The sequence below is a fragment of the Xyrauchen texanus genome, chromosome 26 (assembly GCF_025860055.1).
Source record: "Xyrauchen texanus isolate HMW12.3.18 chromosome 26, RBS_HiC_50CHRs, whole genome shotgun sequence".
Lineage (NCBI taxonomy): Eukaryota > Metazoa > Chordata > Actinopteri > Cypriniformes > Catostomidae > Xyrauchen > Xyrauchen texanus.
Window position 1 is genome coordinate 42,673,785 of NC_068301.1, and position 25,439 is coordinate 42,699,223.

Here is a 25,439-nt window from a genome sequence, read left to right on the forward strand (position 1 = left end):
CTCTGTCTAAGCGATTATCTTTCTGAAACACGTCACAAAAACTTACAGAAACGTATAACACAAACATGAAACATATGTCTAAAGAAAGTAGGGATGGGCTGATCGATCCGAACGTATCAAAACTTCCGAGAATGATGTTGTTTTAGGGTTGTCTCTGACAACACGCGAGGCGAGATCATTTTTGCTCGCATCCTCATGAAGGTTTATCGGTTGTATACAATGTTTGCCTGTTTGAACATTCAATCGATTTTACACTATTCAACTCAACAAATGTCAAAACAACTCAAATACATGTTTGCGAGCAGATTGTGTGACACAGCGAGCCGCGTCACGTCTAACTCACGCACTCTGATGAGAGTTCGCTTTCGCTCCTGCTTGCGTCTGAACGGACAATTTCATACAAAACAAATGTCAAAATAGGCTACATGATATATTGGGGAGTCTGTTATGTCTCAAGTAAACAAACAGACCAGCAGAAAGTCAGATATTTTGGTTTGAATGTGGAACACATTGCAAACGAACTTTGAAGCTCCAAAAAGCACATAAAGGGAGCATAAAAGCAAGGAAGTGTGTTATTATCTGCGTACATTAACTGATCTCAATGAAACTTCAGCGGTGCGTAAATTATAATTACATTCATAAACCTGTATAAAGACCTCCGGATAAATACTGGCCTTCTGGATTAACACGTTTAAGTGCTGCAAAAGATATTGACCTATGACATAAAAAATTATTCTACATTTGAATTACCTCATAGATGTGACTATTGTGGTTCACGGTCATAGACCCTGTCCCAAATGGCACACTTCATATGAATTTTCAGTCTTGTGTACTTATTTCGTGTGTTCATTAACTCCATGAGACCGTAGGGTGTCTCATTTTTCATTTTAGGTATCAGAACGGTGCTCGCGCATACTTTGTGGTTGATGTGTGCCCTCGATGTGCACTTTTGCAGAGCCCGCGCTGATGCGAGCTCTACAGCGCGCGTCTTCTCGACGGTCAAAGCGAGGTTGCGTTATTGCCCATCGTGCACAGCGACCCTAAAGGCACGGGGGTGGCGGTGCCACCGGCTTGGGCCCGCCATCGCTGCTTGCAGCTATATTTATTATTATTATTATTATTTTTTTTTTTTTTACGACTTAAGGGGCACTTTTGGGGCTCTTAACATGCTCAAAAACTCTTGAAACTTTGCACATGGGTCAGAACCTGCGGTCATTAGGGCCGGGCTGAAGCTGGTACCCGGGCGTGGCAGGGGGGCTCGACAGCGCCCCCTGGAACAGGGTCCGAAAACTTGGTCTATAACTCAAACAAGCTTGCATGTAATAATATGAAACTGGGTACACATATAGATCTCATCGTTTCATATATCCTTCATACTTTTACTTTTTACCCCAGACCAACAGGAAACCGTCTATTTAGGGTTGTTTGAAAAACGCACGCAATGGAATTTGGAATACTCCTCCCAGAGAATTCCACCAATCGCCACCAAACTCGGTCAGCATGATGTCAAGACATTGAGCATGAAAAATTGCCGGCAGATTTTTGATATCTCTAACGGTTTGGCCGTGGCGAGGAAACGAAATGATTGCGAGAAACGAGAAACAGTCAGAGTGTTATAACTTCTGCATACATTAATTGATCTCGATGAAACTTCAGCGGTGTGTTCGCTGTAAGAGGCCGATCGCATGAATGTGACTATTGTGAGTCAAAGTTATAGCGCCACCAACTGGCAGAAGGAAGTGTGTCACTTTCAAAATGCTTTAAAATCACCCACTTATTGTTACACGATTTACTTCAAACTTTATGTGTATAATGTAAACACCCGGCAGATGTAGACGTGTGAAAGGATTATTGATATCTTAAATACTGTTGTTGTGGCAGCTCTTCAAACTTGAATTTTCTTTTTTGATGCCTGGTGCAGGGGCTCAGTAGCGCCACCTTCAGACAAAAGTGGGGTATTGGTTTCATACTTTGACCTAGAGTCAGATATTTTGGTTTGAATGTGGAACACATTGCAAATGAACTTTGAAGCTCCAAAAAGCACACAAAGGAAGCATAAAAGCAAGGAAGTGTGTTATAACTTTTGCATATATTAACTGATCTCGATGAAACTTCAGCAGTGTGTCACATGGATGTGACTACTGTGAGTCAAAGTTATAGCGCCACCAACTGGCAGAAGGAAGTGTGTCACTTTCAAAATGCTTTGAAATCACCCCTTATGTCTCAATTGAACAAACAGTTGATAAAGAAATCGGGTATCAATATATTGAATTATGAATTATTGCAGTGATCAACTTTAATGTCCGGTTAAGATGAAAATAAACTATTGCTCTGTCTAAGCCATTATCTTTCTGAAACACGTCACAAAAACTTACAGAAACTGATAACACAAACATGATGTTGGAAATATACACTTATCAGAATAGTTATATTAAACTTTAGTCTATTTCAGTTAAAGCCATTTCAGTTATAAAGCTGTCTCATGTAATTTCTCCTTTAATTCTATAATATAACCACTAGGTGGAGTTCTAAGCCTATTTTCTGTATTCTCGTTGTTTTAACGTATGAAGAAGACTTGTACATGTTGTTGAGAACGCAGTAAAGTGTGATGCATATTTCGTTCTGTGAGTTTTATGAGTACTCCGAGTCTTTATTAAAACCAACACATGAAACATATGTCTAAAGAAAGTAGGGATGGGCTGATCGATCCGAACGTATCAAAACGTCCGAGAATGATGATCAAATTTCAAAATGCTTTGAAATCACACTCTTATTTTTATTGTAAACCTGTGATAAAACATATATGCTTGTGTTTTACATTTTTAAGAAAACAAAAAAATGGCAGCAAACAACCACTTTTATAATTATTGTTTTGCGATCTTTGCGATTGATTTTCTTTCTGATTAATTTTCTGATAAATCTACCATTTGTTGTTGAAATGACGTAGTTCCAACGGGAGTCGCGAAGTGGAGGGCGGGTCCACCTTCTTCATGTAGCCAATCAGATGAGCTAATCGCTAACTCTCGATTTACTCTTATCTGATTGGTTTAAAAACACGCCAGTCACCAGAACACATCTTTAACATAATTTGGCTCAGACCCGTTCTCGTTGCTGCAATGGTACTTTTAATAATGCACACATGCATGTTAAATAATAAATAAATAAAAGAACAAATGAATAAATAAATGAATAAATAAACCATGATTACTTAAGGTTACAAATACACACACACACACACTCCATCATTGCAATCTTGACATCGCAGCCTGTTCATTATATCCGCAATTAAATATAATAATAAAATAGTAAACCTAACATATAAAAATTACTCTGTTTAAATTAGGGCTGGGCGATAAAGCGATCTCGATATGGCATCGCGATAATATTTATTTAGACTACGATGATAAACTTTTGACATGTTTACTCGATATGGATAGACCTAACAGCCTATTACAAAGCAGAAATAAACGGACAACAGCCAGTCAGAACGCAGATTTTGGCTTGTGCGTCTAAGTACACGCCCATGTGCTAGCAGAGCACTGTTTGAGCTACCGGCAGTGAAGAAAGTGAGTGTAAAGAAAAATGAGTGGAAACGACGAACTCGAACTATCTTCCAAAGCTGAGGAAATTGTTGACAAAAAAGGTAACAACACGTCAATTATATGGAAGTGGTTTGGATATCTGAAAGCGACGACGCGCAAATAAAGACGGTCTGCGAAATATGCCGTCGGTCGGTGATAACCAAGACGGAAACACAAATAAAACCTTTTCGGTCACCTGAAAAGGTACCATCCCAGCGACCACACCGAGAGTATGAAAATGCGGGCCCATGTTAATGTTACTCCGTCCAAAAGTTTTGCAGACTAGTCTTTCTGGCAAAAAACCTATAATAGGGTAATTAGGGTTACATGAGCACTACCTAAAAGGTGTAGCATAGTGACTGGTTTACAATGTTTACATTTTGCACTTTTTACTCAGATTGCTACCTCTAAAACATTTGAGATATTTAAAACCAGTACACAATTAATATTTTATTTATCTGACAGTTAAGTACTTAAATCTGCCAGGGACTTTGTGGTTCACTTGTTTACATTTGTTGTCTTGGTTGTACCTCTGCAAACATTTTGAAATGTTTGCTGCCCTGCCAAGAAATTTGATGTGATAGTACTGTAGTCACAGCTTTTAGTTTGATATTTTATAATCAGTTACAAGGCAAGCTAACTTGCATTGTTTTGTCAAGGCAGATAAAGCATGTTTGCTAAAAGTAAAATGTTAACATTTAGATTTAAAGTTTATCAATATTCTTTTATAACAAAATATATTCTCAACCAATCCATGTTTGCACAGTTAAATGTTTGCATTGTTATTTATTTATGTTAATAAACTATATAGTTCAACTATTGAACCTTCTGGTTTCTTCAGGCATCATTATCAGTATACTTTTCAAACGGGCAGCATTATTAAATTATATATCGTAACAAATATCGATATCGATCAATATGGAAAAAATATCGTGATAATATATTTTGCCATATCGCCCAGCCCTAGTTTAAATAGTCAGTAGTACAATTCAGTATCATTCACAGTAAGCACCGCTCCACTGTGATGTTTCCAAGCATATTTTTAGCATGTAAAGCGGATGATTTTCTACGTCGGTATTGGAGCGTGAGTAAAGTACAAAGCATATAATAAAGAATAGTTTAGCATCCAAATACATCGCAAATGTAAAAACATTTTGATTGTAAAGAGAGCGTTTTTTTATTCGGTGTTCTGTTCTGAATATCATTCAATTTCAAGGATTTGTTGTGGAATGTTTTGAGAGTATCATCAAATAAGAATAATTCTCTCGTTTTAGTGATTCCCTAGTTATTTTTTTATAATTCTAATCAGGTAAGGCAAGTAATATTCTCTGTGTCTTTATATAAATAAACCAAAACAAAAAAGTTTGAGCACCGCTGCTTTATGGCACGTTTTGGATTGTGGTCAGCACAGAAAACAGCGCATGATTCTTAAATGGTTTGAAAGTTATATTGAAATGCTTACAAAGGAATGGATAAGAGGAATCGACATTTTTATTTAAAAACAAGTCATCTGAAACCTGACATCAAGTAAGGTGAGGAACAACGAATTTCACACACTTGGAAAATGCTTTTTATTTGAATGAGTGAATGTGGCTCTTAAAAGAGCCATTGTTGCTGCCCTTAAAAGGACATTTGTTGCTTCATCTTCTGAGTTCCACCTGCAGAGCTTCTCGGAGGTTGCTCGGCAGAAGCTGGTTTCCCTCTGGTCTCAGGTGGACTCCGTCTCTGCACAGATGGAACAAGCCGATGTTTCTGTGGTGAATGCAGCGCATCTGCCTCTCTGCCAAGAAGCCAGACATGGCGCCGTTGATCCACCGCCGGCTTCGTTCAATGCCATAGCCAGTCCTGCCAGTCTGTCCTCTCCAATTTAGACGGGGTAAAATGCCAGAAAACACCAGCCTGGTTCTGGGAAACATTTGTAAGACTTCGGTCAGGTCACTCTTTATTTCCGAAGAAAATCGAGGCGGTTGCGGCCCACCCGACACAAACTGTTCCCTCCCAGGTGAATAATGAGAATATCTGGAGCTGTAGCTTTGGCCCTGAGAGAGCGCAGAGCTGGAAACAGCTGCTCCCAGAGTCTGCCTCCTCTGCCGTTCCAGGTGATCTCACACTGAAGACCGAGGTTTCCGTCCAGGCGCTGCTCACAGAAGCGAGTATGCAGTGTGCGGATGATGGAACTGCCGACGATCCAAACACGTGAAGCCATCTCAAAGACGAGTGAGGGAATGTGATTTACAACCGGTATTTATGAGTGTTGCACGTTTGGTTCCTAAAGGTGTTACAGGCCCCACCCATTTCCAGATTCAATAATCGGCTCGTTCTTACATAGTAGAGCACGTTCAGCACATGCGCAGTCTTCAAAAACGGTGCTTTATTTATTTATGTACCGTACAAAAGCGGTACATAAATAACATTTGTATGTGTTCTAAACAAAAGACACAGGTTGTACTGAATGTCAGCTTGTTTATTTGGCTCAAGATAAGGATTTATTAAGTCCACATGTCATGCAAACAAGAAATGCTTCTAACTAGGTCGAGAGCTGTCATTGCGAATGTTCGTTGGAGCTCTACAGCACACATCTTCTTCTCGACAGTCAAAGCGAGGTTACGTTATTGCCCATCGTGCACAGCAACCCTAAAGGCACGGGGGTGGCGGTGCCACCGGCTTGGGCCCGTCATCGCTGCTCGCAGCTTTAATTATTATTATTATTCATTAAAATTACATTTTCTTGCATATATTGTAAATATTCTGATTCACATGTCAACAATGTTAATTGATTATATTTTGTTTATTGTTCTTGTTTAGTAAAATTGCTCAATATAGGCATATTATTTGGCACTTTTTAATATCCCACAATGGTGCCTCCAATTGAATACTGATTAAGTAGGATTACAATTTAATTGAAAATCGTGAATCATTTAACTTGTTGAAATACTTAGACAACCTTGCACGTGGTCCGGTGAATCTTCACTCAAAAATCAACACCTGGCAATGTGCACGGCCCAGGACCAGATCATTGTTACCAATTTTTAGTGATATCAGTGAGGTGGTGCTTACACAGAGCCCAAAGGACCCACCCAGCCACAGCCTGTTTACACTGCTAAATGTTTCTGCTGCAATCACTAAACTAGAGAGCAGCTTTTCCCCCCAAAGCTCCAATGAATATAATTTATTTATGCCTACTAGGCTATGTCTGCTACGTAGCAGAAGTGAGTTACAAACTCTATTTCACTTTACAACCTGTTTTAATTATTGCTATTATTAGGTGTAGGCCAGAGGTGGCCGAGTGTTTATTACAAAAAAATAATAATAATTAAAAAAAATTTAAATAAAAAACAAAAAACATATCTAACATATATATATATATATATATATATATATATATATATATATATATATATATATATATATATATATATATATATATGCACCCTGTGTATGTGTGGTTGGACTGGATTTTTCTTACAACACCAAGTTTTTACCTTTTAGATTAGCTTGGGTTTTTATTATTTATTATTACTTTTCTTGTGAAATTGTTTGGCGCTAGAGAGAACATGACAAATGTTATTTATAGATAGATAAATAAAATGTGTTTGTCACTGAAATAAAAAATAACTGTGAAATATAAAACTAAGAAGGTCCCTATGTCAGGTTACAGCAGGCATGACACTGCAACGGTACGCGCATGCGCATTTGCGCGTGTATTCGCGGGCGCGCTCTCTGTTTCGCGGTTAAAAAGTCCGGTGGCCGTCTCTGCAGTCTTTGCTTACTGGTAAGTAATTATTATACTGTTAAAAAACATTTAACTCTACAATACAAATTGTAATGAGATATTAAGAGTGTTGGTTTGCTAGTAGACGTTAGAAGCATGACTGAAATTATGTTTAAGTATGTTAGCTGTTTTAGACGCCATTTTAGGACGAAGTTGCACGTATGTTGAACCGACATGTGAGATTTATTTAGATGTTTTTTTGTGCACTTCAAACAGGCATACATTCTGGATTAATTATAATAATAATAACAACAATCTAATAAACGTTTAAAGAGCGATATATATCTTAGATTTCCACCACTTTTATAGTAATCTGAATGTTTTTACACTACATAGCCTGATTTGTTAGATATTTTCTATGGTAATCTGAATGTTTTTACACTACATAGCCTGATTTGTTAGATATTTTCTATGGCTTAAGTTATTATTCTGATTTGTGGCGTGATAAAGAGAGATTTCTAAAATACCCTTTGTAAAAATCAATGACTATAACATGGAAAAAAATGAAACAAGAGTTAAACCTGGTTCAGTAAATGTAAGTTAACATTGTGGATGTTAGTCTCATCAAATTTTCAGAAAACTCGTAATATAACAAATCATTATCTCAATGCAAGTAACTGTTAATATTTATTAATTTGGGAAATTTCATTGTGATATCTATTAGTTAAAGTTAAGTTTACTAGATTCTTGTTTGCTGTAGCAACATGCCATTTATTGGGCACATATAAACAGGTTTTCTAGCAGATCATTTTATATGTGCCATGTGCATAGAAGAATTATAAATGATTAATAACTGTAATGGACGCTGCACGTTACATAAGCCTAAGAAGTAACTAAAAGTAAAATATAGATGCTGACTGTTAATGTTAACTAATATCTACCTTTGTTCTTGTGTCCCCACCTCTGTCTCTCTCTGTACAGATTAGATCCACAGGAAAATTTCTGAAGGGGTGAACTGGAGAAACAGGTGACATGGACTATTACAAGCATAGCAATTTAAGGAGGAAGGCTAGGAAAAGAGTGGATAATTTAATGCAAAAAATAGTCACTCTGCCATCTGGTAAAGAAGGCGAGAGCATTAACCAGCATCTTGAAAGTCACATTGATGAGCCTGAGCTTAATAGGGAAGGATGTCAACAAGACATGCGAGAACCCCTTGATAGCCCGACTGAAGAGATTGTGCTCAATAGGGAAGGATGTCTTGATATGGAAGACAGCATTGGCTGTAGTGGTTCTAGCAGTGTGAAGAGTGACCATGAAATTTTATTGGGCAGCTTAGGTGACTGGGCAGTTAGATTTGGGGTGTCTTTGGTGGCTCTGTCAGCCTTACTGTCAATTCTTAGGATATACTTTCCCTTCCTGCCAAAGGATGGAAGGTCACTGCTTAAAACAAAGACAAACTACAAAGTGGAGATGCTTGCTGGTGGCTCATTTCACTATTTTGGTATAGTGAATGTCGTCCAAAGAAAGTTCACCAGGTTATTATCCTCTTTTCCAGAAGGCTATGAATTTCTTTTACAGCTAAATTTTGATGGATTACCTCTTTTTAAAAGCTCATCCATTCAGTTTTGGCCCATTCTGGGTAAATTACCAAGACTCTCCAAAAAGCCTTTTGTGATAGCATTGTTTTGTGGGACAGCAAAGCCCAAAACACTGTCTGACTATCTAAAACATTTAGTTCAAGAGTTGAAAAGCATCAGTACTGGCTTTGTTTGTCAGGGCAAAACATTTCTCTTGAAAGTTTGTTCTGTTATTTGTGATGCACCAGCAAGGGCATTTATCAAAGGTATCAAGTCCCACACTGGATATTATGGCTGTGATAAGTGCTTACAAAGAGGAATATACACAAATCACTGTATGACATTTCCTGAGCTCACTGCTGCATGTAGAACAGATGAATCCTTTAGATTAGAAGCAAATGAAGATCACCACCTTACTCATTGTCCTCTGGTAGATACTGGAGTTGATATGGTTGCTGGTTTTCCCCATGATTACATGCACTTAGTGTGTTTGGGTGTTATGAGGAGACTTCTTGAACTGTGGGTTGGCACTGCTGGCTCTTTGCGCACCAGAATTTCGTCTTTGCAAGCATCCTTAATCTCTGATAAACTTTTGGCATTAGCACATCATATTCCATCTGAATTTGCAAGGAAACCTCGGGCACTCAATGAGAGACTGAGGTGGAAAGCAACAGAACTGCGCCAATTTTTGCTGTTCACTGGTCCTATAGTTTTGAAAGGTGTCTTGCTGCCTCAAGTGTATGATAACTTCATGCTTCTTTCTGTTGCTATCTATATTTTGGTTAGCCCGCAGTATTGTTTACAATTGAACCACTTGGCTCATCATTTTCTTGTCTCATTTGTGGATCATTATGGCTTGCTATATGGTAAAGACCAAGTAGTGTACAACATTCATGGGTTAGTGCATCTTGCTGGTGATGTGAAGGTACATGGTCATTTAGATGGTATCTCTGGCTTCCCTTTTGAGAACTTATTGGGAACTTAAGAGAATGATAAGGAAAGCTGACAATCCTCTACCACAGGTTATACGCAGGTTATCTGAACATGAACAGAGGGGCTGTGATTTTGATTCACCCATTGACCAGGAACCCTTTTTAAAATCTCCACATCACGATGGGCCAGTACCAGAGGGCCTTTTGGAAAATGTCAGTCAGTTCAAGCAGTTGACAGCCGATGGTGTCATTCTAAAAACATCAAGTAAAGATGACTGCATTGTCATTGACGGGAACGTTGTTTCTGTGCAAAACATAGTTAGTCATGAAGACAAAGTGTATGTCATGTACCAGGAGTATAGAGTCAAAGAATCACTTTACAGTTACCCACTCGACTCAAGGGAACTGGGAATATACGTAGTCTCTCATTTGTCTCCTGTGATGCACTGTGTAGAGATGGTTAAGCCTGTGCAAAAGTGTGTGCTGTTGCCCTTGGGAGACAAGTTTGCAGTGTTCCCTCTTCCTCACACAAATTAATTTGAAGCACTTGTCTAGTCTTTGTACAAAGTTTATTATAGTTGATCGTTGTAGCATCCTTTTATTTATCATATCTTTAGAGTTTTACTGGCTAATCAGTTTACTTTTTTTTTATCAGGAGATGTTTCTCATTGTTATTTTTGAATCTACTAATGAAGTGGAAGTAGTCCCTGACATTTGGGTAAAAATAACACCTGTTTGTGGCCACCGTACAAACGTGAAGAAACCGTAAAAGCAGTGAAATCACAGGAACCACCTGGAGCACGTTGGATTCCCTACAAAGTACGCATCATATTAAGCAAAGGTAGAAAGAAGACAATATTTTACTTACAATTTCTGTATATAGAATTTAGAGGGCTTTTGTTTTTAAAATCAAGCTATTGATTTTTATTTTTAAAGTTACATATGAAGAAGCAAGACTCAAACTGCCAGAGGCTGAACGATTCACAGATTTGACAGATTCAGAAGACTCTCCACTCAAACGTAGACGGAGAAGAATGTAAGTTAAAAAGAGGGAGGAAGAGAGCCAGAATGGAATGTAATGAGCAAAACGAATCGGTTACTAACGTAACCTCGGTTCTCTCTAGATGAGGGAATGAGTATTGCATAAGCTAGCTTACGCTACGGGAAAGATTCATCTTTTCTGAGATATTGAAGCCAAAAAATTATCCTTAATTTTGTATCCATTGTCAACGCAGTGCGGCAGCTGCAGACCTTGAGCGGGCTAGCTAGCGAGCTCATTTGTTGCTCTGCGGCAACTGCTGCAGCCTACAGACGAGCTTGGGCGAACTCGCATCCAATTAGAGGCGTCCGCGCGCTCACTGCATCAAAGCCCGCCAAAAAGGGCGTGACTAGAGTGCATATAAGCGTAGTTCGTAGGCTGGAACCCTGGTTTTCATTGAATGAAGCGAAAAATCGCTTGTGGCGCTTAGCACGGCGATTCACGCAATACTGTTCCCTCATCTAGAGAGAACCGAGGTTACGTTAGTAACCGATTCGTTCTCTTACGAGAGGTTCTCTCGTATTGTGTAAGCTAGCTTACGCTACGGGAACCCTTTGTCAACGCCGTCGGCTCAAGCATCCACTGCATGAGCCCCAGGGAATTAAGGGGACCCGGGGAGCCCTTGTGAGTGGGGAATTAATATTTGGCCGGCAAGAGTGCGGGCCAGTGTGTGTGTAGTACATAAGCATATAGATAGAGCGGCGGTGCCGGTCTGTGTGGACTGTGTCCCATTAATGCAGCTCACCAGGGGAGCTGTAGCGTATTAAACCGCTAGCAGTTTAGCCTGCAGAGCAGGTACTTCCAGATTGTAAAATCTGACAAAGGTGGAGGGGGAAGCCCAGCCCGCTGCCACACATATGTCGTGAATGGAAATCCTGCTGGACCATGCCCACGAGGAGGCCATGCCTCTAGTGGAGTGAGCCTTAATGCCTAGCGGGCATGGTAGGTCTTTTGACGCCGCACGCTGCAGCAATAGCGTCCACTATCCATCTGGACAGTGTCTGTTTCGAGGCGGCGAGACCTTTGGTGCGCCCTCGAACTAAACGAAAAGCTGCTCGGAGCTTCTGAAAGCTGCGGAGCGCGCAGTATACAATCTCAGTGCTCTGACTGGGCAAAGGAGATTGGCGTCGCGTTCACTATCAGATGCTGGTAGCGCCGACAAGGAAATGATCTGTGCTCTGAAAGGAGTACCGACCACCTTGGGGACGTAGCCGTGTCTAGGCTTTAAAATGACTTTGGAGTCACTTGGTCCAAACTCAAGACACGCAGCGCTGACAGATAGCGCGTGAAGGTCTCCCATCCGTTTAACTGATGATAGGGCAGTTAGAAAAACGGTTTTAAATGAGAGGTGTTTCACGTCCACGGATTGAAGCGGTTCGAAAGGGGGGGCTTTCATAGCTTCGAGAACTATAGAAAGGTCCCAGATAGGAACCGATGGGGGGCGCGGAGGGTTCATCCTTCTAGCTCCCCTGAGGAAGCGGATGACCAGCTCGTTTTTACCCTGTGACTGGCCTTGCAGGGGTTCAGCGAACGCCGCGACGGCCGCCACGTACACTTTGAGCGTGGATGGGAATCTGCCCTTATCCAGCAGCTCTTGTAAAAACACGAGCAGCGGCGACACCCCACATGTCCGTGGGTCCAGGTCTCTGTCGGTGCACCATTTTGAAAACACAGACCATTTTGACGCATAGAGTCTTCTCGTGGAGGGGGCTCTAGCGTGTATGATGGTGTTTATTACTCCTTCTGGCAAAGCGACGAGTAGTCGTTGATCACCCAGGCGTGTAGCGCCCAGCGCTCTGGGTGGGGATGCCAGATCGTTCCGCGAGCTTGCGAGAGGAGATCTGCTCTCACTGGGATGGGCCACGGCGCTGTCAGTGACAGCTGCGTAAGCTCCGGGAACCATGTTTGATTCTCCCAGCTGGGCTATGAGGAGCACCGAGTGGCGCTGCTTCCTGATCCTCTGCATTACCTGTGGCAATAGCGAGACGGGAGGGAAGGCGTAAAGCGGGCGGTTGGGCCAGTCCTGGGCCAGCGCGTCCTCGCTTTGAGAAAAATATTGGGCAGTGAGAGTTCTCTTCTGACGCAAAGAGGTCTATCTCTGCTCTGCCGAATATGCGCCATAACGTCTGGACTGTTTGAGCGTGCAGGGACCATTCCCCTGGGGGAATATTGTCTCTGGACAGTCTGTCTGGGCCGTCATTCAGGTGGCCTGGCACGTGCGTCGCCCTCAGCGAGCGCAGGTGGCGCTGGGACCAACTCAGTATGCGTTTCGTCAGATGGAAGAGGTTCCTGGATCTGACACCGCCCTGACTGTTTAGATAGGATACCACAGACCTGTTGTCCGAGCAGACCAGGACGTGGTGACCTTGAATGATCGGGAGGAAGCGCACAAGCGCGTACTCGACCGCTATCATTTCCAGACAATTTATGTGAAGGAGCTTTTCCTGAACTGACCATAGGCCAAAAACCGGAGAGCCCTCGCGAGACCGCTCCCAACCCGTGTTGGACGCCGCCTGTCGAGATGACTTTTCGGCGAGATACAGCTCCCATCATCACTCCCCGCTGATACCACTCGGCCACTGTCCAGGGCTGCAGAGCTGAAATACAGGTCTGAGTCACTCTGATTGGCTGGCGGCCTGTGGCCCAAGCCCGGCGAGACGCCGGGTGTTTAGCCAATGCTGAAGCGGCGCATGCGCAGTAAACCCAGTTGAAGTACTGCTGCGGCTGAGGCCATGTAGCCTAGCACTCTCTGAAACTTCTTCAGAGGTGTGAGGCTGTTCATTTGAAATGACGCTGCTAGTCGCTGCACACGGCGCTGGGCTGTGTAGATAAGCGAGCCGCCATTGCCACTGAGTCTAGTTCTATTCCAAGGAAGGAAATTGTCTGACTGGGCTGTAGTGAGCTCTTGGTCCAATTGACTGCAAGGCCCAAACTGTTCAGATGACTGAGGAGAACTGTCCTGTGAGACAGAAGCTCCGTGATGTGATTGTGCCAAAATCAGCCAATCGTCCAAATAGTTCAGAATTCGCGAAACCCTGACTCCGCGAGGGTGCGAGCGCCGTGTCCATGCACTTCGTGAAAGTACGGGTGCTAAGGACAGGCCGAACGGAAGGACGGTGTATTGATAAACCTGGCCGTCGAAGGCAAGAATGGCCTGTGACGGGATTTATCTGAATCTGAAAGTATGCATCTTTCAGATCGAGAGAAATAAACCAGTCCCCTGGCGCATCATGCGCGAGGAGTTTGCTGGTTGTAAGCATTTTGAACGGTCTTTTGCAAGCACCTTGTTCAAAACCCTGAGATCTAATATTGGTCTGAGGTCGCCGCCTTTCTTGGGGACAAGAAAATAACGGCTGTAAAACCCGACTCAGCTCAGGGAGGCGGCACTCTCTATGGCCCTTTTGCACAGAAGGTTTGCTATTTCTGAACGAAGCATGCACGCTAAGCTTCCGTGTTCACAGTAGTTTCGAGCCGCCTCTGAAGCGAGGAGGACGGCGATCGAACTGTAGTAAATAGCCCTGTTTTATTGTGCTTAACACCCATTCGGATATCCCTGGGATATCTTCCCACGCTTTGAAGCGTAATGTTAGAGGGTGAGTGGCCAAATCGCTCTGATTGCCGCACACAGCCGCTGAACAGAATGTGTGAGCGCGCTTACTGTGCTTATGCTGGACTGCTCGCAGACAGCATGGACAGGCTGTTCTGTGAGTGACTTCCGATTGAGGTGAATGGGGAAAGAGTCACGCCTGTTAAGTGATACGCAAGCATAGTCACGGGCACTTACATACAGAGAAGTGTTTGCTGGCCGTGTGACAGAGCGGGCAGAGAATGGGCGCCGCGATGTATTCGTGAGCGCATTTATTGACTCTAACACTCGAAGTGGTTCAGTAACCGCTTTTGAGTGTGCTCTGATGGGGACACGGAACGTGTAATGCTTGTGTGTAGAGGTGAACACTGGATTGTGGGCACATTTTCTACACATAAGGCTGGTCGTGTGACAGAGCGGCCAGAGAATGGGCGCGCGCATGGATTCATGGGTGCGTTTATTAACCCTAACACTCGAGCGGTTTGTAACCGCTTTATGTGAGTGTGCCGTGATAGGGCCACGGGATGTGTAATGCTTGTGTGTAGGGGTGAACACTGGATTGTGGGCGGCGGTCTGCGGCGGCTGTCTGAGCGCGATCGAGGGCGGCCGCCCTGTCGACGCTGAGAAGTCTGGCTTTGTTGAGCTGGGCGCTGTGAAGAGGCTCGTGCAGGAGGCTCACGTGGGCGGCCTGCAGAGGAGCTAGCGCGACGAGGCAGAAAGAGATTCATGGCTTGTGTGGCTTTTGGACCTCTGAAAACCGGGTCAATGATACCACTCACCGCGGAGCCGAAGAGACCGGATGGAGAGAGCGTGCGTTGAGGAACGTAGAGTGCTCTGCTTCTCCCATGTCGGCTAGCGCTAGCCACAGATGTCTCTCGGTCACAGTCAGCGGCCATGCACTTCCCTATAGTTTGGGCTGCAGCTTTGGTAGCTGGAGGGCGAGGTCCGTAGCACTCCGTATGTCTGCTACCGCCTCTGGATGCCTGCTTTCCTCATCCCACTCCCGCAGAAGGTCCGCTTGGAGGATCTGTAGGACGGCCATAGAGTGCAGAGCAGATGCAGCTTGGCCGGCGGCGGAATAGGCGCGGCCAACACAGGCGGAAGTTGTTCTGCAGGCCTTAGACGGGAGCACTGGTTTAGACTGCCATCTCGCGGAGGGCGGGCAAAAGGTGTGCTGCTACCGCATCCTCGACCGGAGGGATGGAAGCGTAGCCCTTCTCAGTGGCGCCGTCCACCGATGTTAGTTCCCCTTCGACTCCGGCGCGGGTCCTGCTCGATTCCTGGGCCGAGGAGGAGGCGTGTGAGCCTGACCACTCCTCGCTGTCCGAAGCCTTGATGGAACAGCCCTTATCCTCCGCTTCTTCGTCCGAGATGGCAGCAGAGCAGCCGCTCGGCGGCAACTGCGCTGGCCCCGGTGGGCGGGAGGGTGAAGGCGATGCTCGAGGGATGGGCTCCGGCGAGGCAATCGCTTCTACCACTGTTTCCGCAGCCTTTGAGAGCGGCGCTTTTTTCTGCGCTGCTGAACGGAAGGTGCGCGGCGGCTTCTGTCCTGAGCGCTGAAGTCGAGCCCGCAGGGTCGACATCGGCAGCTCTCGCAGAGATCGTGATCCGCCTTTGGCGAAGCTCTGCATGCCCCAGTCCCAGGCAGAGAGCGCAGATGATGTGGCGGTCTCCGGTGCTGAGAGGAGCGCGCATGAGGCGCAAGTGGAGCGAGGCATCTTAAAAAGACGCCAGTACTTTTTGTGAAGTTCTTTAAGAACTAGCTTGCTTTTAAAAGGATACGCCGCCGGATGGCGTAGCTCGCAGGACGGCTGAAGGTGGCGAAGATGGCCGGCTTCTTCAAGCGCTGTCCACGCTTGCTTGATGCCCCTCGAACGGCGACGCCGCTTCCAGTTCAGTGATGCGAAGAGCTTCGCTGAAGAGATGAAAATCAGGGTTCCAGCCTACTGAACTACGCTTATATGCACTCTAGTCACGCCCTTTTGGCGGGCTTTGATGCAGTGAGCGCTGGACGCTTCTCATTGGATGCGAAGTTCGCCCAAGCTCGTCTATAGGCTGCAGCAGTTGCCGCAGAGCAACCAATGAGCTCGCTAGCTAGCCCGCTCAAGGTCTGCAGCTGCCGCACTGCGTTGACAATGGATACAAAATTAAGGATAATTTTTTGGCTTCAATATCTCAGAAAAGATTAATCTTTCCCGTAGCGTAAGCTAGCTTACGCAATACGAGAGAACCTCTCGTAAGAGAACTCATTTTACAGCCTTCCATAATTTTTTGTTTCTTATTTAACCTTAAATGCAGGAAGAAAAATGTAGTCCTTGAAGAGGAACACAGTGAAAGTGAGAGGCAGCAAGCATCCACACTACCCAGCCCTCCCGAAATGGCTTCTGCAAAGAAGCGGCCTTATTCACTCTCCCTGCTTTCACAGTGTAAAAACGCTAATGTCAATTTTAGTGTCATATTTTCATTGTTGTCATGGTTTGAATTTTAACACAGCTTCTCCTACAGCGTCTCCTACAGCCATCAACGTAGGAAGCTCAGGCAATGAAAGGACTGCTATCAGTGAATGTGAGTCTGACATTTTTCATGACTAGACTGGAGTAAACAAATCTAAATCAATTGATCTAAAAAAATGACATGCCTTCTAATTCACCGTCCTGCAAATAAAATACAATCAACCCTTTACACTGAATGTCATTCAAATGTAATTGTGAAAATATCTGAAAGCCCAGAGATGTGCCCAAAAATTACAATTGAATGCTCAAGATAAATTAATCATAAGATGATGACACCCTGAGCCCCCGCCAAACAAACTGCTATTCTATGGGACACACTGCAATCAGGCCAATACATTTTGAGAGATATTGTCTTTGTGCAAATCAAGTTTTGTAAGAACAGACAGAAACTCAGGCACTGCACTGCTCTGTAAAATTGAAACCACTTCCAAACATGTGCTTCCTCAGTGTCATATCCACAAATTCCTGTTATTTTTCTCTGTAGTGTGCTCCGAAAGAAGGTGCAACATAACACCTACCCCACTGTCAAGAATGAGAGAGGATGTTGATTGTGAGTAGACATACAGAATTGATTGTATCTTTCTCTTACGTTCCTTACTTCTGGCAGCTTACTCCTCTTTCTGTTACTATAGCTCTCAGTGGAGGAAACGAAACACCATCCCAGACCAGAACTGACCATTCTGGCATATGTGAGTAAATGTTGCATTCAGTTGAAGTTGACAATATGAACATTCAAAAGCTATTTGCATCAAAAACACTAAGTTGAATATGAAAATGTATGTGAAGAGCCTTCTACAGCTTTACCTGGAACCTACCTGAAAGTTATGTTTTCAGGTAAAACCCTGCAGAGTGAAAGACTGTGTCTAAACTTAGTTACTACTTCAGATATATACTTTATTACAGTAGATGCGACTTGAAGAAATTAACAATTCAATTTGAGATTTTGTTTGGTCCCTTTCACTTATAGCCAGAAATGTTTAGGATAGAAATGAAGAAATCATCTCAGAAATGCCTAGTCATCTTTACAAAATCTATCTCCAAATATTTGCAAAAAAATAATAATACTTATTCTTATATTTCCCCTGTAAAAAGCATACCAGAAGTAGTTTTGGTGTCATATGACAATCAAACAATCTCAGAGAACAATATATCACAAATAAAAGACCTGAAAAAACTGGGTTCTACTTGTCAATTCAGACTAATAAATTAAATCAAAGTTTCTACTGAACAGCATGTATGCTGTCTTGAATAGCTGGTGTGCGTTTGAACGCATGGTTCAAAATGAAGTAGACTTGCATGGATAAATCTCCAAGACAAATTTGTTCTTAAAAATAAAATATGCATTTATTCATGTTTTCATTGTAGTTGTCTACAGACGGAAACGAGCCTTCGCCTTTTGAAAGTGTTGTACATTTTGAAATGTGAACTTTGATGTTTTGGTCTCTTGTTTGCAGTGATTAATAGAAGAACCACAGCTACACCAACTCGTGCCCAAAATGCAGACTTCAGTGAATGTGAGAGAAACTACCCTTGCATGACCATCCTAAATTTTGTGAGCGTAGTGTTTGCTATTAGTCTTTAAAGCATCCAATGAAAATGTACAGAGCCTTTGCAGAGTTGGACTAATGCAATTACAATGCCATGTTTTTTTTAGAAATAACTTTCCATTAAAGGAAAGTAAAAAATATCTTTGTGTATGCTGTCAATTATAATTCTTAAAAAAGAAAGAAAATTGGAATCAGTAGGTCAGACCTTTGAAAAATTATAAGCCAGGAAAAATGCAATCGATGAATCTTCTATTAAAAGACTTAGGAGTTGTATTTTTCCACATCATTATTCCACAAGTGAAATGAAATTGGCAGGCTAGAAACATAAAGTTATAGTTTTTTTTAATGCATATACTTCAACTAAATAGACTGTATCTTCTGATCACTGTTTTAGCTGTGATACGAACCATCCTGACCAATCAAGAAGTCATCAAAGATCAGATGGGCATTTTGGTGAAGCTAGTTCATCAGTTAAAGGGGACTGCAGAAGAGAGCCCATCTCTACCACCGGAAACACTTCTGGTTGCAACCCTTCAAGAGCTTCTGGTTTTGGAGGGACAGCTGCTTGATCAAGAATTCAAGAAAACTCTGGTAATGTATATTGGTACAATACCATTATAAGAGATTATGTATATGGTAATTCAATCCAATACGATTATCTCTCTCACAAAGAACCATAAATGGCAGCAGACATGTTTTTTTAACTATCCTTCATTGGAAAAATCTCTTTACTAGAATCCCCATTAGCACTGGCTTCTCTGACTGTGGTTCCATTCAACTGTACATTATAAAACACTGACTATTAAATAAACTAAATTAAAATTAACTGCAGATTAACAGTGCTCTGTGTTTACAACAGAATTACAGTATTACTGTGGTGAGGGGTTATTTGTACAATTAGAAAAACAAAATAGGCAACAAAGTGGCTCAATCTAAAATGACTATGATACGATATCAAGAATCAATGGGTTTTTTTATGCACTGAAATGTGGTCAGATGTTTGGTTTGGATGCTTCCACTCCAGGTGGAACATATTTTGTCTCTGACAGAGTTTGATTCTACTTCAATGTCTATCTCCTCTGTCATCTAAGTCAAATTAGCTACATGTGACACTTAATGCTTGCTGTCTTTTCCCCTTGTTTAACAGACGATTACCTTGGCACAAAGAGGAGGTACAGCCGTTAAGGACACTGTTTGGAGAATGATGGGATACCTCTTGACCAATGAACTTGCCAGACAGATGAATTGGAAAGGAGCCAATGGCAAGGCAGCCTTCAAGAACCTTATTCTAAGAGGGATAATCAATGGTGAGTCGCAGTGGTGTAGGTGTTGTTGCCACAGCTTTCACTGACATTTGTGCATTTGTTGGAATTTGCTGCTTACCTCACCCACAAACATGCATACACCTACACCTCTGGCCCTGTTTCAGAAAGCAAGTTCTTAACTCTGAGCCTGTATTGTTATACTCTAGATTTCAGAACGTGACGTGTGTAAGGGAGAGTGGGGAAGTTTGTCAGAAGTGACGTAATTCAGCTGCATCACTTTACAGCAGGGGTATTCAATTAGAATACAAAGGTCCAGTTAGAGAAAATTTCCCAATAGGTCCGGAACATCAAAACGACTAACTTGCGCTATCATTCAGTACCCTAACGTATAGTTGTATCAACATATGTTTTTAGTCAACAACTGACAATATTTCAACCATATTCAGTTTTCACATCAAACTGGAGGCATAACAATAAAAAACTACTCTAATAATAAAGCTTTCTCAGACTGTTGTTGGATATAGGTTATCCTGGCCATAAAATGTGTACAAAAACATAAATATTGCTCAACATTTAGCATGACTTTATTATATAAATTGGCCTTCTATTAACTCCCCAGACCCAATCCAGTGTCCCTGTGTCATGTACATTTGCACTCACTAAATAAATACTTTACTCTTACTTTACTTTATTTTGCTCAATCCTGTAATTTAGTTTGCCTGAGACCAGCACCAGAGTAATCCTAAAAGTCAGAGTATTATTTTTCAGAGCCCTATTGCAAGTCTGTGTTTTTTTTCAACTCACACATTCTCACCTTATCAACCCTAACCACTTTGCATGCCTGTCCTGAACGTTGACTGGTAAATGCATATGACATATCTGAGCTTGACAGTGGCATCATGTATATTGTATGTATGTTATATTGACTTTCAGTGTCACATTGCTTTAAAATTACGTACTAGAATCACTGACTGTATATACAATATTACTAATGTCTTGTTTCAACTGATGTCAAAAGTTATAAATTCTTGTCTTACTGATAATATTTTACTATAACTTACACAACCAACTATCTCATTTTAGAGGCTGTACGAAGAAACCGACTTACAGCAACATCAACAGATCAAGAAACTGAACTGTGGATTAAAAGGTGGCTCCATCTTGCTGGAGACAGAGATGGAGGACGCCGTGCCAGGCAGCGAACTGTTAACTGATGTAACTGAGACAGTCTACTTGTTAGGAACAATGCTATAGTTCAGCATACTTTCAGCTACATACTTTAATTGTTGTGACAAATTTAAAGTTTAATTTGTTTTGTTAACTTTGTTCAATGTGGCTTAGTTTTATTCTGTTTTCAGCCATTATAATGGGTGTTTTTTTTTGCGTGAGTTAGAGTGGATGACATTGTCGTGAAGAAACCTTCAGAAAATCTAACATTTTCTATTTAGCTCACTGTCCTTTAATTTTAATAAATGGAAATGAATAACAAAAGCAGTCATTGTTTGTTACTAGAACTGCTCTATTACAAGGTGGATTGAGGATCAGGAAGAGGTTTTGAACGTTGTGAGATGGTAATGCAAAATTGTTTTTGGTCCTTACCTGATTGTGGACCTGTGGTAACTTGTCCTGGTCCATACATAAATGATGTCCATTTTCTAGGTTTCTGAGCTGACACCCAGCATGATTCCCCTGGCACACGGCTGGTACATAACTGACATACGGCTCATAAGTTAAGGGTGTGATTAATTCCTCTGGCCCATACCTGGCCCGCAACATAGGTGACGGGATGGTATGGCCGTGATCTGGCACACATCTGGCCCTTTAGATGCCTGACATCTGGCACATTTAAGGGGAAGCCTGGCACACATCTGGCCCATTATATGGCTGACATCTGGCACATTTAAGGGGAAGCCTGGCACACATCTGGCCCATTATATGTCTGACATCTGGCACATTTAAGGGGAAGCTGTGATTAAGTATTTTGGCCCATACCTGGCCCACATCTGGCCGGCAACATAGGTGAGAGTATGGTATGGCTCTGATCTGGCACACATCTGGCCCATTAGATGCCTGACATCTGGCACATTTAAGGGGACGCTGTGATTAATTCCTTTGGCCCATACCTGGCCCACATCTGGCCGGCAACATAGGTGAGAATATGGTATGGCTCTGATCTGGCACATTGAAGGTGAAGTGATTAATTCCTTTGGCCCATGTAAGGTGAACATTATGGTACATTTATTTGGCCCAGATTTGGTCCACATCACACCTGACATCTGGCCCATATAGGGTGAACCTGTGGCTGAGGTTAGGCAGCCACACTCACCCTGAGTCAACGCCGTAAGTCAAGGCCAAATGTGGGCCATAACAGAATTTCAGATGTGGCCCATATAAGGTGGATTTGTGGCTGAGTTAAGGCAGCCACACTCACCCTGAATCAACGCCGTCAGTCAAGGCCAAATGTGGGCCATAAAAAAGATGCAAATATGGGCCAAATTTGGCCCGAATATTTATTGCTATCTGGGAATGCTTGCCTTCAATTCACTCCCCGTGCTGAAATTGTAAATACTGTGCTTTTTAGTTAGTTGTTGGAAATGCTTGTTAAAAAATTCCTTCCCATTGTCAGTCTGAATTTTCTGAGGAACTGTACCCTCTTGTAGTATTGAATTAAATGCATTGGCTACCGCCATTCCAGTCTTGTTCTTTATACAACGTATCCATGCATATTTGCTAAACACGTCTATACATGTAAGAAGAAATTAAGTATTGTCATTTTCCATAGAATATATTGACTTATCTACCAGGTCTATTTGAAACAGTGTATCAATACCATAAACAATGACAGTGTATCAATACCATAAACAATGACCCTATTACTTTTAAAATGATGATGTAGTGGTCTGTGGAGCATATAAGCACCTTGACTGGCTAGCCAGTCTGAAACTTCCTTTATCACTTAGCAAATCACCATTTTCCTGTAATACACCACATTTTAAACTATTCACACCCCCTAAAGAGCCGGGGTTTGATGGTGTGTAGTACACATTATGCAATTGCTTGGTCATGTTATCAGATCAGACACCACCTAAATAATGAAACAGTGATTTTATAAAAGTATCCTTTTATTTTAAATCAGGGTTAATCACACAGCACAATGCATGCTTAAATAGTTAAAACAGAAACACCAACATCAACCAATGTCGAGATATTGTAGGAAATTAACACATGTATCTGCATTTTTGTCAATCAGGTAATTAACCAGAGTATCAACATTTTCAAAGACATGCCTATCACTCTGATCGTTTCTTGACAATAACATCACACACGTATGTTATTGTTACATATGCACATAAGCATATAATATCGGCTATTTTACAGACATTATCGCGTTCAAACAATGAATTTAGAATGTTTTTAAGCAACACACAGGGCGAATCATTCGGGTAGTCAGAGTTGTATCATTTCAGTCCAGTTGTTTGATAGACCTCTGACTACGTCCATGTGCTTCTTTAGACAAGTCGGCCGTTTGTTAAAATAGGGTTCATTTACAATCTTGTTTTGTTCAGAACGCTCGTCAGTAATGATCTTATACAGCATGTTGGTTATTTCACATTGGTTATTTCACATTGAAGTCGATGTCTCAGAATAAATTGAATCAGGCCAGTAGCTCTGCAGCAGTCACCCATGTTAGCGTCAAAATAAGGATCCAGCCAAACAGCCTTTCAACCTGTCCACAGCTTCATAGACCGCATGTTCACAGCTATCATTCACCAGCTTCTCACGGATTTCACGCAGTCTCTGTAGAATGTGAGGCTCCTCTCTTAGTTCATACAACACACCTTCGACAACTCCATGGATTCTCTGAAGATGCAGTGTCAACCCAAATGGTTTTAAAGCCTGGCCGATGAATTGATTTAACACAGGTTTAAACAGTTTACAGGAAATTTCTTCAAAATGTGTGTAAAAGAAATACTTGTCAGGATCAAACAAACATGTGTGCTGGATCTGACTGGGGTGATCCACTTCACAACCGTAGCACAACTCTTTTAACTTTGTCGAGGAGATAATCCAGAATGACCACTATGACTGCTTTTATGAAATTGAACCCCTTCACACCAATAATGCCATCAGTGTCATCATCTCCCTTAAGAGTCGATGCATCCGGAAGCAGGCATCCTGATCCGTGGGATGAAATGAACGTCAGATTGTTGTAACCAAGCTCCATGCAAAACTTGTCGAGACAATGGCCGATGTCAGGAGTCCCTACAGGGGGGTCACCCCTTGTTGAAGTAGCAGTGTCATCGGGTGATGCGACGGGCCCAGGAAGGTCTGTAGTAAAGTCTTGAGACATGTTGGTTTGAAATGCGGTCGGTCACCACCAGCTTTTAAGGTCTATAGAAGGTGAGCGGTATTACACGTTCACTCCTGCGAACTCTCCCACACTTTTCGGGTTCAAACAGCCTGACCTTAATTATATTGCATCACTCCATTTAAACAGTTTGTCTATCTTTGAAAAAACATAATTCAGGATAGGAACAGCTTTCCACTGAAACATTCATTGTGCTCTGCCTCTGGGGAAGGACACACTCTGTCACTGAGACCCAGTTTGTCCTCACTGGTAAGTATGTAGACATGGTCATCCATATGTAGACATGGTGATCTCCAGAATCATTCAGGTCCCTCCAAACACCATTGTAAAATACATCCCAGTCCTTTTCCATGAAATACAAACAACGGTCTTCATCTGTTGTAGCTCCCATGTTAAATAACATAACAGAACGTGATGTTCTGTCAAAGTCGTACACACCCAACTGTGCGTTGTCTAGATGAAATTCGTATTTCAGATTTTCTAACGGCTCATGGAGAGACTTGGTCATGCATGGACCATGACATCTCCTCGGAGCCCAAAATAACTTGGCAATCGTTTCTACATCATTTACCAATGGGGTTTTAGGACTTCTGGGGGATGCCATTGCTCAAATGGAAATCACAAAATACTTGCCGAATACCTGCAATGAACAGACCTAACCCCTTTTAAATACACAGATGGGCTCGGCTACAGCGCTGAGATATCAGAACAGCTGACCAAACACGTCATTACGTCTGTACAACTGCCGGAGGGAGTGGTGGGAAGGGGAGGGGGGTGCAGGGCAGGAATCAAAAGGTCAAATGTACACCAATTAGGTCATAAATCATAGGCCATAAATCATTTTTGTCACAAGGTATATAATACTTACTACTGGGGTGTTTAGGATCGTTATACAGTGGTAGAAGCAATCCTTTTTTCAACTTCAGCTTTTTTACAGATGTTGTGATGTTTGCTTCCAGAATTTGCAGGTTTTTGATTTACTCCATTCTTCCTTCTACCAATGAAATGTTCCCCATGTCGCTAGCTGCAACACAATCCCAAAGCATGATCGATCCACCCCCGTGCTTAACAGTTGTAGAGGTGTTCTTCTCATGAAATTCTGCACCTTTTTTTCTCCAAACATACCTTTGCTCATTGCTACAAAAAGTTAGATTTTAACTTCAGTCCACAGGACTTGTTTCCAAAATGCATCAGGCTTGTTTAGATGTTCATTTGCACATTTCTGATGCTGAATTTTGTGGTGAGGACTTTTGAGAAAGGTTCTCTCATGACGCTTCCATGAAGGTCATATTTGTGCAGGTGTCACTGGAGAAGA